This window comes from Ranitomeya imitator, chromosome 3 (genome assembly GCF_032444005.1).
Source record: "Ranitomeya imitator isolate aRanImi1 chromosome 3, aRanImi1.pri, whole genome shotgun sequence".
NCBI lineage: Eukaryota > Metazoa > Chordata > Amphibia > Anura > Dendrobatidae > Ranitomeya > Ranitomeya imitator.
Genome location: NC_091284.1, coordinates 181,874,097 through 181,886,725, shown reverse-complemented (window position 1 = coordinate 181,886,725; position 12,629 = coordinate 181,874,097). Strand labels below are relative to the sequence as shown.

The following is a 12,629-nucleotide window of genomic DNA, read 5'->3' as shown; positions in this document are numbered from 1 at the left end:
AACAAAGGGAGATGCACAATTATTGGGAAAAAATCTCCATGAGGGGGAGACAGCAGATAGAATAGACGTGGATTTCATCTTGTAGACTGGCCACTTCTGCACATGTCAGTGGTGGTTAGAAAGAGAGAGACATAGATAGATTGATATAGATATAAGAAAGATAGATAGATAGATAGATAGATAGATAGATAGATAGATAGATAGATAGATAGATAGAAGAGAGATAGGTAGATAGATGGATAGATAGAAGAGAGATAGATATAAGAAAGAGACAGACAGATAGATAGATAGATAGATAGATAGATAGATAGATAGATAGATAGATAGAGAGATACATAGAAGAGAGAGAGATAGAAGAGATAGACAGAAGAGAGATAGATAGAAACGAGATAGAAGAGAGATAGAAGAGGCAGATAGAAGAGCAATGGAAGCGAGAGATAGATAGAAGAGAGATAGATAGAAGAATGAAAGATAGATAGAAGAGAGAGATAGATGAATAGATAGAAGAGAGCAAGATAGATAGAAGAGATAGTAGAGAGATAGGTAGATAGAAGAGAGATAGGTAGATACTGTAGATAGAAGATAAATAGATGGATAGATAGAAGAGAGATAGATAGATAGAAGAGTTAGGTAGATGATAGAAGAGAGATAGATAGAAGAGAGAAAGGTAGATAGATAGAAGAGAGAGATAGATAGATAGATAGATAGATAGATAGATAGAAGAGAGATAGATAGATAGATAGATAGATAGATGAGAGATAGATAGAAGAGTGATAGAAGAAGAGAGATAAAAGAGAGCTAGAGAGATATAAGAGAGCTAGATAGATAAATAGATAGAGAGATAGAAGAGAGAGATAGACAGAAGAGATAGGTAGATAGATAGAAGAGAGATAGAAGAGAGATAGGTAGATAGAAGAGAGAAGAGAGATAGAAGATGGATAGATAAATAGAAAGAAGAGAGATAGATAGAAGAAGTAGATAGAAGAGATATATAGAAGAGATAGAGATAGATAGAAAAGATAGATAGATCGATAGATAGATAGATAGAAGAGAGATAAGTAGATAGATAGAAGATAGATAGATAGATAGATAGATAGATAAAGAGAATTAGAGCAGCACAATAAAGAGTCCGGGTGCAGATCCCCCCCAGGCAAATACCAAACCTCAATTATAAAAATGCAGAAAAATTGGAGGCAGCACACCGTTTTGAAGTGAAAAGGAGCTATTTCATCAGCCCAGAAAGCGATGTTTCGGTCCCAACAGGAACCTTTCTCAAGCCTTGAAGATAGAAGAGAGATAGATAGGAGAGATAGGTAGATAGATAGAAACGAGATAGATAGAAGAGAGATAGATAGAAGAGACAGATAGAAGAGCAATAGAAGCGAGAGATAGATAGGTGGATAGATAGAAGAGAGCTAGATATACTAGAGAGATAGATAAAAGAGAGATAGATAGATAGATAGATAGATAGATAAGTAGATAGATAGAAGAGAGATAGATAGAAGAGAGATAGATAGATAAATAGAAGATAGATAGATAGATAGATAGATAGATAGAAAGAGAGAGAGAGATAGAAGAGAGATAGAAGAAAGATAGATAGAAGAGAGAGATAGATGAATAGATAGAAGAGAGATAGATAAATAGAAGAGAGATAGGTAGATAGATAGAAGAGAGATAGGTAGATAGATAGAAGATAGATAGGTAGATACTGTAGATAGAAGATAAATAGATGGATATATAGAAGAGAGATAGATAGAAGAGATAGGTAGATGGATGGAAGATAGATAGATAGACGAGAGAAAGGTAGATAGATAGAAGAGAGATATATAGATAGATAGATAGATACATAGAAGAGTGATAGAAGAAGAGAGATAGAAGTGAGCTAGAGAGATAGAAGAGAGATAGATAGATAGAGAGATAGAAGAGAGAGAGATAGACAGAAGAGATAGGTAGATAGATGGAAGATAGATAGAAGAGCGATAGATAGAAGAGAGATAGGTAGATAGAAGAGAGAAGAGAGATAGAAGAGGGATAGATAGAAAGAAGAGAGATAGATAGAAGAGATAGATAGAAGAAATAGATAGAAGAAATAGATAGATGAGATAGATAGAAGAGATATAGAGATATAAGAGAGATAAGTAGATAGATAGAAGAGAGATAGAGAGATAGAAGAGAGCTAGATAGATAGACATATATATATAGAAGAGAGATAGAAGAAAGAAAGACAGATAGAAGAGAGAGAGATGAATAGATAGAAGAGCGCTAGAAGAGAGATAAGTAGATAGAAGAGAGATAGAGAGATAGATAGAAGAGAGATAGATAGATAGATAGATAGATAGAAGAGATAGATAGAAGAGATAGAGATAGATAAATGAGATATATAGATAGATAGATAGAAGAGATAAAGATAGATAGAAGAGATAGCTAGAAGAGATAGAGATAGATAAATGAGATATATAGATAGATGGATAGAAGAGAGATAGATAGATAGAAGAGAGAAAGATAGATAGAAGAGATAGATAGAAGAGATAGAGATAGATAAATGAGATATATAGATAGATGGATAGAAGAGAGATAGAGAGATAGATAGAGGAGAGATAGATAGATAAATAAATAGAAGATAGATAGATAGATAAATAGAAGAGAGATAGATAGAAGAATGAAAGATAGATAGAAGAGAGAGATAGATGAATAGATAGAAGAGAGCTAGATAGATAGAAGAGATAGTAGAGAGATAGGTAGATAGAAGAGAGATAGGTAGATACTGTAGATAGAAGATAAATAGATGGATAGATAGAAGAGAGATAGATAGAAGAGAGATAGATAGAAGAGAGAAAGGTAGATAGATAGAAGAGAGATAGATAGATAGATAGATAGAAGAGAGATAGATAGATAGATAGATAGATAGAAGAGAGATAGATAGAAGAGTGATAGAAGAAGAGAGATAAAAGAGAGCTAGAGAGATATAAGAGAGCTAGATAGATAAATAGATAGAGAGATAGAGAGATAGACAGAAGAGATAGGTAGCTAGATGGAAGATAGATAGAAGATAGATAGATAGATAGAAGAGAGATAGAAGAGAGATAGGTAGATAGAAGAGAGATAGAAGATGGATAGATAAATAGAAAGAAGAGAGATAGATAGAAGAAGTAGATAGAAGAGATATATAGAAGAGATAGAGATAGATAGAAAAGATAGATAGATCGATAGATAGAAGAGAGATAAGTAGATAGATAGAAGATAGATAGATAGATAGATAGATAGATAGTACCCAAAGCCAGTCTGACCAAGCCATCAACCTCCATGGCCAAAGTCAAAGAGGAATATCTCAGCATCTGGAGGAACGACATAAACAAATCCCAGAAACTGACAATATACCGGAATCTACAGAGGGAGTACAAACTGGCCCCATATCTAGAGAAACTAGAAAACCCCAAAGATCGACAGATCCTGAGCCGGTACAGACTGAGAGCCCACAGCCTACTCATCGAATCCGGGCGGCACCGACAGAACTACAAGCCTCGAGAGAACACACTCTGCCAGCAGTGCCCCCAGGAGGCCGTGGAGGATGAGGCACACTTCCTGCTGAGGTGCCCCAAATACTCCGCAGTGAGGGACACTCACTTCAAGAGGCTGTCTGATCTCCCCCAGACTTCACCTCCAAGGAGGAGGAAGAGAAACTGCCGATAATACTGGGGGAAGAGGAAAATGCAGTGGCCGTAGCAGCGGAATATGTCAGTGCCTGCCACAGACTAAGAGGAGCCTGATATGTCATGGACTCCCGTACCCCAACACTGGACATATCCCTATCCCCCGACTAAAGAGCCCGATATGTCATGGACTCCTATACCCCACCCTGGAAACATCCCCTATCCTCTAAAAGGAATTTGATATTCCCTGGACCTCTATATGCCCCCCCTCCCCCACCCCCGTATTTTTACCATATGCTTTGGCAATGCTAACATGTACTTAGTCCTGCCAATAAAGCTCATTTGAATTTGAATAGATAGAAGATAGATAGATAGATAGACAGATAGATAGATAGATAAAGAGAATTAGAGCAGCACAATAAAGAGTCCGGGTGCAGATCACCCCCAGGCAAATACCAAACCTCAATTATAAAAATCCAGAAAAATTGGAGGCAGCACACCGTTTTGAAGTGAAAAGGAGCTATTTCATCAGCCCAGAAAGCGATGTTTCGGTCCCAACAGGAACCTTTCTCAAGCCTTGAAGATAGAAGAGAGATAGATAGGAGAGATAGGTAGATAGATAGAAACGAGATAGATAGAAGAGAGATAGATAGAAGAGACAGATAGAAGAGCAATAGAAGCGAGAGATAGATAGGTGGATAGATAGAAGAGAGCTAGATATACTAGAGAGATAGCTAAAAGAGAGATAGATAGATAAGTAGATAGATAGAAGAGAGATAGATAGATAAATAGAAGATAGATAGATAGATAGATAGATAGAGAGAGATAGAAGAGAGATAGAAGAAAGATAGATAGCAGAGAGATAGATGAATAGATAGAAGAGAGCTAGATAAATAGAAGAGAGATAGGTAGATAGATAGAAGAGAGATGGGTAGATAGATAGAAGATAGATAGGTAGATACTGTAGATAGAAGATAAATAGATGGATATATAGAAGAGAGATAGATAGAAGAGATAGGTAGATGGATGGAAGAGAGATAGATAGACGAGAGAAAGGTAGATAGATAGATAGAAGAGAGATATATAGATAGATAGATAGATAGATAGATAGATAGATAGATAGATACATAGAAGAGTGATAGAAGAAGAGAGATAGAAGTGAGCTAGAGAGATAGAAGAGAGATAGATAGATAGAGAGATAGAAGAGAGAGATAGACAGAAGAGATAGGTAGATAGATGGAAGATAGATAGAAGAGCGATAGATAGAAGAGAGATAGGTAGATAGAAGAGAGAAGAGAGATAGAAGAGGGATAGATAGAAAGAAGAGAGATAGATAGAAGAGATAGATAGAAGAGATAGATAGAAGAAATAGATAGAAGAAATAGATAGATGAGATAGATAGAAGAGATATAGAGATATAAGAGAGATAAGTAGATAGATAGAAGAGAGATAGAGAGATAGAAGAGAGCTAGATAGATAGATATATAGAAGAGAGATAGAAGAAAGAAAGATAGATAGAAGAGAGAGATGAATAGATAGAAGAGCGCTAGAAGAGAGATAAGTAGATAGAAGAGAGATAGAGAGATAGATAGAAGAGAGATAGATAGATAGATAGATAGATAGAAGAGAGATAGATAGAAGAGAGATGAATAGATAGAAGAACGCTAGATAGATAGAAGAGATAAATAGAGAGATAGTTAGATAGAAGAGAGATAGGTAGATAGATAGAAGATAGATAGGTAGATACTGTAGATAGAAGATAAATAGATAGAAGAGAGATAGATAGAAGAGATAGGTAGATGGATAGAAGAGAGATAGAAGAGAGAAAGGTATATAGATAGATAGATAGATAGATAGATAGATAGATAGAAGAGATAGATAGATAGATAGATAGATAGATAGATAGAAGAGAGATAGATAGAAGACATAGAAGAGTGATAGAAGAGAGATAGAAGAGAGCTAGAGAGATAGATAGATAGATAGATAGATAGATAGATAGATAGATAGATAGATAGATAGATAGATAGAAGAGAGATAGAAGAGCGATAGAAGAAGAGAGATAAATAGAAGACAGATAGATAGATAGAAGATAGATAGAAGAGAGCTAGATAGGTAGAAGAGAGAGATAGAAGATAGATAGATAGATAGAAGATAGATAGATGAGAGATAGAAGGAAGAGAAATAGGTAGATAGAAGCTAGATAGAAGAGCGATAGATAGATAGGTAGATAGAAGAGAGGTAGATAGAAGAGAGATAGATAGAAGAGAGATAGAAGAGATAGATAGAAGAGCGGTTGAAGAAGAGAGATAGATAGATAGATAGAAGAGAGATAGGTAGAGAGATAGGTAGATAGAAGAGCGATAGATAATTAGATAGATAGATAGATAGAAGAGAGATAGAGGAGAGATATGTAGATAGATAGAAGAGAGATAGATCGAAAAGAGAAATGTAGATAGATAGATAGATAGAAGAGAGATGATAGATAGAAGAGAGATAGTTATAAAGATGAGAGATAGGTAGATAGAGAGGTAGATAGAAGAGATTTAGATATATAGAAGAGAGATAGGTAGATAGATTTGTAGAAGATAGAGAGAAACTGCTGATAATACTGGGGGAAGAGGAAAGTGCAGTGGCCGTAGCAGCGGAATATGTCAGTGCCTGCCACAGACTAAGAGGAGCCTGATATGTCATGGACTCCCGTACCCCAACACTGGACATATCCCTATCCCCCGACTAAAGAGCCCGATATGTCATGGACTCCTATACCCCACCCTGGAAACATCCCCTATCCTCTAAAAGGAATTTGATATTCCCTGGACCTCTATATGCCCCCCTCCCCCACCCCCGTATTTTTACCATATGCTTTGGCAATGCTAACATGTACTTAGTCCTGCCAATAAAGCTCATTTGAATTTGAATTTGAATTTGAATTGATAGATACAGTAGATAGATAGATAGATAGATAGATAGAAAGAAAGATAGATAGCACCAGACATGTGGGTCTGATTAAACTCTGCACAGTTATTTGGAAAATGGAGTCAAAAGATTTTTGTGCTGTTCCTTTTTTATGAATAAATAGATAGAAAGATAGATAGATAGATAAGAGATAGATAAGAGATAGAAGAGCGATAGAAGAGAGATAGATAGATAGATAGATAGAAGAGAGATAGAGAGATGGGTAGATAGAAGAGAGATAGATAGCTAGATAGATAGAAGAGAGCGATAGAAGAGAGATAGACAGATGGAAGAGAGATAGATGGATAGATAGAAGAAAGATATAGATAGAAGAGAGATATGTAGATAGATAGATGTAAATAGATGTAGATAGTTAAAGATAGGTAGATATATGAGATAGATGATAAACTGATGTTTCATTTTAACATTTTTATAATTCAGATTGCTTATGTTAGTATCTCAATGAGAATCTACTGAATGTGAAATGCACTTAAGATTTTCTTCAGTCCTTAGTACAACAGATTACTATGCAGTTTATAAATAAAGGTAAAGAAAATTAAACTAATAACTATAAATAACTGAACTCAAAATTTTCACTTAAAACAAACCTCTTTGTGAAACTAGATTAGAAATATTGGAGATGAAATGATGCTGTACATAATGCGGTTTATTTTTAGGCAATACAGTTACATATGTTTATGCATAATTGGTAATTTTATTAACATTTAAGATATTAGTGATTCCAATCTGGCTGTAACAATCAAGATGCAGCATGTACAGACCATATGGTGTAAAGAGTGTAAAGATGTTGTATAGAAGCATCATTGGATTATTAGGGCTAATTTTCCCTTTAGAGTTATGATAAACTCTAGTCTTTATACTTCGGTGTGTGTTTCCAGCAGTTAGGATAAAGGAAATATTTAATTTTAAAAATTTGCTAATTTATGAAGTTGATCATTTTGTTCCATCAAAGGAAACAAGAATAATGTTTCACTAAAAATGAATCCTTTGGCTTGGAATACCTTGGCAGGTATAGGACTATATAAACTTAATGGTGAAACTTGTTTATTAACTTTATTTTGTTTGTACTATAATGTATAATGTATGTAATTGTTTATAAGATCAAATAATCAATAAAAATGATCTGATTAAAAAAAAAAAATGAATCCATATTAGAAAACAATCCTCTGTTGCAGCAAAAGTGATAAAACATTGATAGTATATGTAAATAGACAAATTGTCAATAGGTGGACCTATATTACAGTGTAGGATATTTTTTGCTTTTGGTTATTGTTTTTCCTTTTGTTATTTCCTTACTTTAAATATGTTATGCATCTGTTCTTGCGCTCTCATCATGGCTTATTGTTCTCAATCTTTGCACGGTCTTTATTGAGTGTTATGGCCTTATTTCATAGCTTTTTTCAGCTTTGTTGGACTATCTTCATGTTGCTGTATTCTTTCAGCACCCTTACAGAATTGACTGTTGTTTTTGTGAAATTCACCAGTTGATCACTGTTCTATTGTGCTTTTGGGAATGTTTCTAGAATGGGTATTCCTCCCTCATTATTTATATATATATATATATATATATATATATATATATATATATATATATATATACTGTATATACTTTTTTTGTTCTTTTAACTGTTAAACGTTATGGTTTATGTCTGGTAGTTTACCAAAAATCATCAATTTTCTAAATTATAATTAATGTATATTTACTAACTATGTTACTATATCATACAATTATTAGGTTCTGTAGAAGGACGTAGATCTGGGTATTTATTATGATGGAATATAGGCTGAACTGGATGGACAAATGTCTTTTTTCGGCCTTACTAACTATGTTACTATATCATACTATGTTACTATATGCTATAATTAATTCAACTTAATGCTATACTAAATATTTACCTCCTAATTATATCATAAACCAATCAAGTGATTTCTCGTTTTAAACATATATTATTTGGTGAGCTTTTGATTTTTGTTATTTCTCGTAGTTTTATCACTTTTTTTAAATAATTGTCCGAATCATTCCATCGGTTGTCAATCAAAAACTACATCTGTTCCTTGGAACTAAACCATAGTGTCCATTTGACAGAACTTACAGGTGTCTCAGATCATTTTTAATCCGTTCACTTTAGTCATGTGCCAAAGATTTTGCATTAGGAAAAGAAAACTTTAAGAATATGCTAAAATCCTAAATAGTATCCTCATGCTGCTGTTATTATTACTGATAGTATTTTTTATTTTATATGCCGTTTTTTATTTTAAGAAAAAAAACTTCTTCTGAATGGCCTTTTAATACATTGCGGGGAAGGAGACACAATCCAGTGGTGCTTCAGCGTCTTCATCTCTGCTAGTTAATTGTTTCCTTTGTGAATTGTTCCTTTGCGCTGCACACTATATGTGCCAGACATGTTTCCTGTGAGAGATATGAGTTAGTGGCCGCTCAGTGCTTAGTATCTGTGACTATGCGAGGCGTTTCCTGCAGTTTCTCTTGGGCGTTTTTTTTCAGCTCCAGAGCACTGCCTATTTTTTTCTCAATGAGTGTCCTTTGTGTAACCTCAGTAATTCAGAACTTCTTTGATTCAGATGGGACTGCCCTTTTCTTGACGTGATTGCTTGCACCCAGCAGCATGTGATTGGTCAGCCTCTAATTGGCGCTACTCTATAAGACTCCAAGCACTTGAGTTATGCTAGACTTTCTCATTCCTGCCTCTCTGACAACCACACACTTCAGCCAAAGCTGTATGGGAAACTCTGGATTTATCAATTGCATTGCCTCTGTAGGAGGAACTCGAGGACTGGGATTGAATGTGTTCTACAACTTGAGAAGTCTTTCTAGGATTGTGTGCTGCTGGCTAAACCCTCAGGAATTCCAGCTAAGGCTCATTTTCTAGCCATCTCTTGTCAGTTTTGGATGTCAAGAGAAAACCAGAGGAGATCATGTATAGAAAGCTGAATAATGTTCTTTTCTCTTCCCTCTAGTATGAAAGAATGAGACTAGAACAGAAGTTTAGATATTATCTTCAATTCTTCGTTACGGTGAGTTCAATAAGTGAAAATGTTTCTTCAATTATTATGTCTTGCATATCACGTTAATTAATTTAGAAAACTAATGTTAGGAAAACAAGGAGCTTTTATTTCAAACTATGGAGTTCACTTTGTACTTTGTAGTAATAAGTTAGATAAGACAGTAGAATGTCTTTAATGTTTCTTTTTACTCTATTATATTATATTACGGTAGATGCTAATATAGTACAGCACTGCCTTTTACTAGTTCAGTCTGCCACTGTCGACTTGCTTGAAGCACATGGCAGGAATGATCTTCTGCTGACGTAATGCTAATGACAGACGACATAGCGAGTCAGGAGTATTTAGTAATCCACGGTCTGTTATATGTTAAGATAGAGAAGTTACAATACAATAGCTCCTTTCATTCATGGAGACTTGTTCTCACACTTTAGGGACAAGCAATGGAGAGAAAAGTGAGCTGTACCTTGCTTGTGGCTATATCATAGAGAGGTCCCGTAATTAGTTGATATAGCATGCGTGTGTGTGTACATATATATTATATATTTTTGTGTGTATGTATGTATCTGATCTATGTGTGTGTGTGTATATATATATATATATATATATATATAATGTTTATTTCCTCCCTGTGCGTAGATATTCAAGGTATACAAGGGAATATACACACACGCACACGTGCGCACACGCCCACCCAATATATATATATATATATATATATATATTAACTTGTCTTATCTAAGCACAGGGATGAAATAAACCTCTATTTTTCAGAAAAACTAAATATATATATATATATATATATATATATATATATATATATATATATATATATATATATATGTAGGTCTCTTTACAGGGTTATAAACTTAGCACCCTGTTTTATGACCCCGCTCTATACATTTAAGATCTAAACAGGAAACATTTTCTTAAGGATGAAAGAAGCCGACAGTGATAAGAAAAAAAATATCCAAGGAGCAATGTCCCTGATATAACCAGAGGTTTTACGTTTTGCCCAGGTGAAGGCGTGTCAGAGTTTTATTAGCTTAGTGCATGACTATGAAAGATTTCTGCCAGAATGTGATATTGATCAGTAAGTATGTGAACAAAGAACGTATGTATTTTTATATATTTTTTTTTTTGGGGGGGGCTACAGAAAATTGGAGGAAGTATTTTGTTAGCAGGCGCCATGCTGATTTGTGAAGTCAAGTGCTGTGTGATCTTATGTAAGTAACGTCACGTCCTCATTCCTTCCCACGTGAACTAGCTATGTCACATCCTACTGACCAAATATCCAAAGCACTCCACCTTATTCCTGTGACGCCTGCCTTCAAATGTCACACTGGTGATCTAATTTGTGCAATGATGTGGAAAATGTGTGGGATTGTCCTGTGCTGTTACAAACTATAGCCAAGAGTTCTTCGGAGTGTGTTCAGCGTCCTACAGCCTGTCCTATCTATGTATATGGCCTGAATGCCAGAGTGATTACAACATCTAGTTCCTTTACTTTCAGTATTAAAGCTAGCTCAGATTTTTCCATATTTCCAATTCACATAATACAACAATATTTCATGCTATGACATCTTGAAAGTTTATAGGACAAAAGAAAATAGACATAATATAAATGAAGCCTAAGTAAAAGAAGTATAAAGCTGCCATTGCTTCTATTCTATTCTGTAAAAGCAATGCACTAAATAGTGTGAACAATAATTATTCAGGAACGAACATAAGTGCCCAAGACTTAACTGTATTCAGTGACGTGGGTGTTTAGTTTTTAAAACCTATGTTATATACCCTATTAGGGTAGTCTGCGTTAAAAGTGGCTTATCATATCTTGACTATAGAGCAAAGAGCATCTTTCACTCTGGACTTGACCTGTCCTACACTACAGAGACTACTCATTAATTTAAATGCTTAATATACCCTGCCAGTTGCTGTTGAAAAATTGTACACCTATAGGCTGGTTTCCATGAGACTTTAATTAATGGTAGGGCGCATACTTAATCTTTGTCTTTAAAATTCTTAATCCCTGTGATCATGCAGGTATGGAGGAAAATGGAATTTGGGACCCTATAATTTATGCGGTCTCTGCTATGGTATCTACAGCAGTCATAAAATACTGTGCAAAAGGTTATGCAGGTGTGGAACCAATGCTTTAAATTAAGAAATCTTTCAAAATAGAAGTGTTAATAGTGTTTTAGCAATTAAAAAACAATTGAATGAACTAAAGAGAAATCTCAATCAAATCAGTATTTATTGTGACTTCAAAACAGAATTAATTCTTCTACATACACTTGCACACAGTTTTTTCAGGAAGATCGTTCCAAACATCTTGGAGAACTAACTACAGATCTGTGGATGTAGACTTGTATAAATTCTTCTGTCTCCTTATGTAATTCCACACAGACTTGATTATGTTTAGATCAGAGCTGTGCAGGGGCCATATCATCAGATTCAGGACTCCTTGTTCTTTACATGTATGTTTTGGGGAATTGTCCTGCTGCAGAATAAATTTGGGGCCAATAAGATGCCTCCATGATTATATTACATGATTGATAATTTTATCTGCCTGTATTTCCCAGCATTGAGAACATACAGTAAATAATCTTGACCAATTCAACATCTCCATTTGCTGAAATTCAGCTGCAAACTTGCAAACAACCTCCACCATCTTTCACTGTTACCTGTAGACGCTCATTATTGTACTACCCTCAAGCCCTTCAACAAACTGCCTTCTGTTACAGCCAAATATTTCACATTTTTACTAATCAATCCAGAGCATCTGCTGCCATTTTTGTACATTCTAGTTCCTATGTTTTCGTGCATAGTTAAGTCACTTGAGTCACAGCCTTGTTGACGTGTCAAAGGTATGGTTTTTGGTCTCAATTCTTCCATGAAGACTATTTCTGGCCAGACTTCTCTAAACAGTAGACTAATACAGCTGGGTCCAACAATTTAGAAGGGATTTATTATATCATGACA

The 12,629-nt window shown here is 34.9% G+C and overlaps 1 long non-coding RNA gene across 1 annotated transcript in view; it reads left to right on the top strand.

Annotated features, from left to right (window-relative positions):
* LOC138671986 (uncharacterized) overlaps nucleotides 1–10,969 on the top strand; it is a 157,658-nt gene extending 146,689 nt beyond the window's left edge. The window contains exons 3-4 of the long non-coding RNA XR_011319514.1: nucleotides 9,603–9,659; nucleotides 10,804–10,969. This is a non-coding gene — a long non-coding RNA (uncharacterized lncRNA). The remainder of the gene's footprint in view (nucleotides 1–9,602; nucleotides 9,660–10,803) is intronic.
* The last annotated feature ends 1,660 nt before the right edge of the window (nucleotides 10,970–12,629 follow it).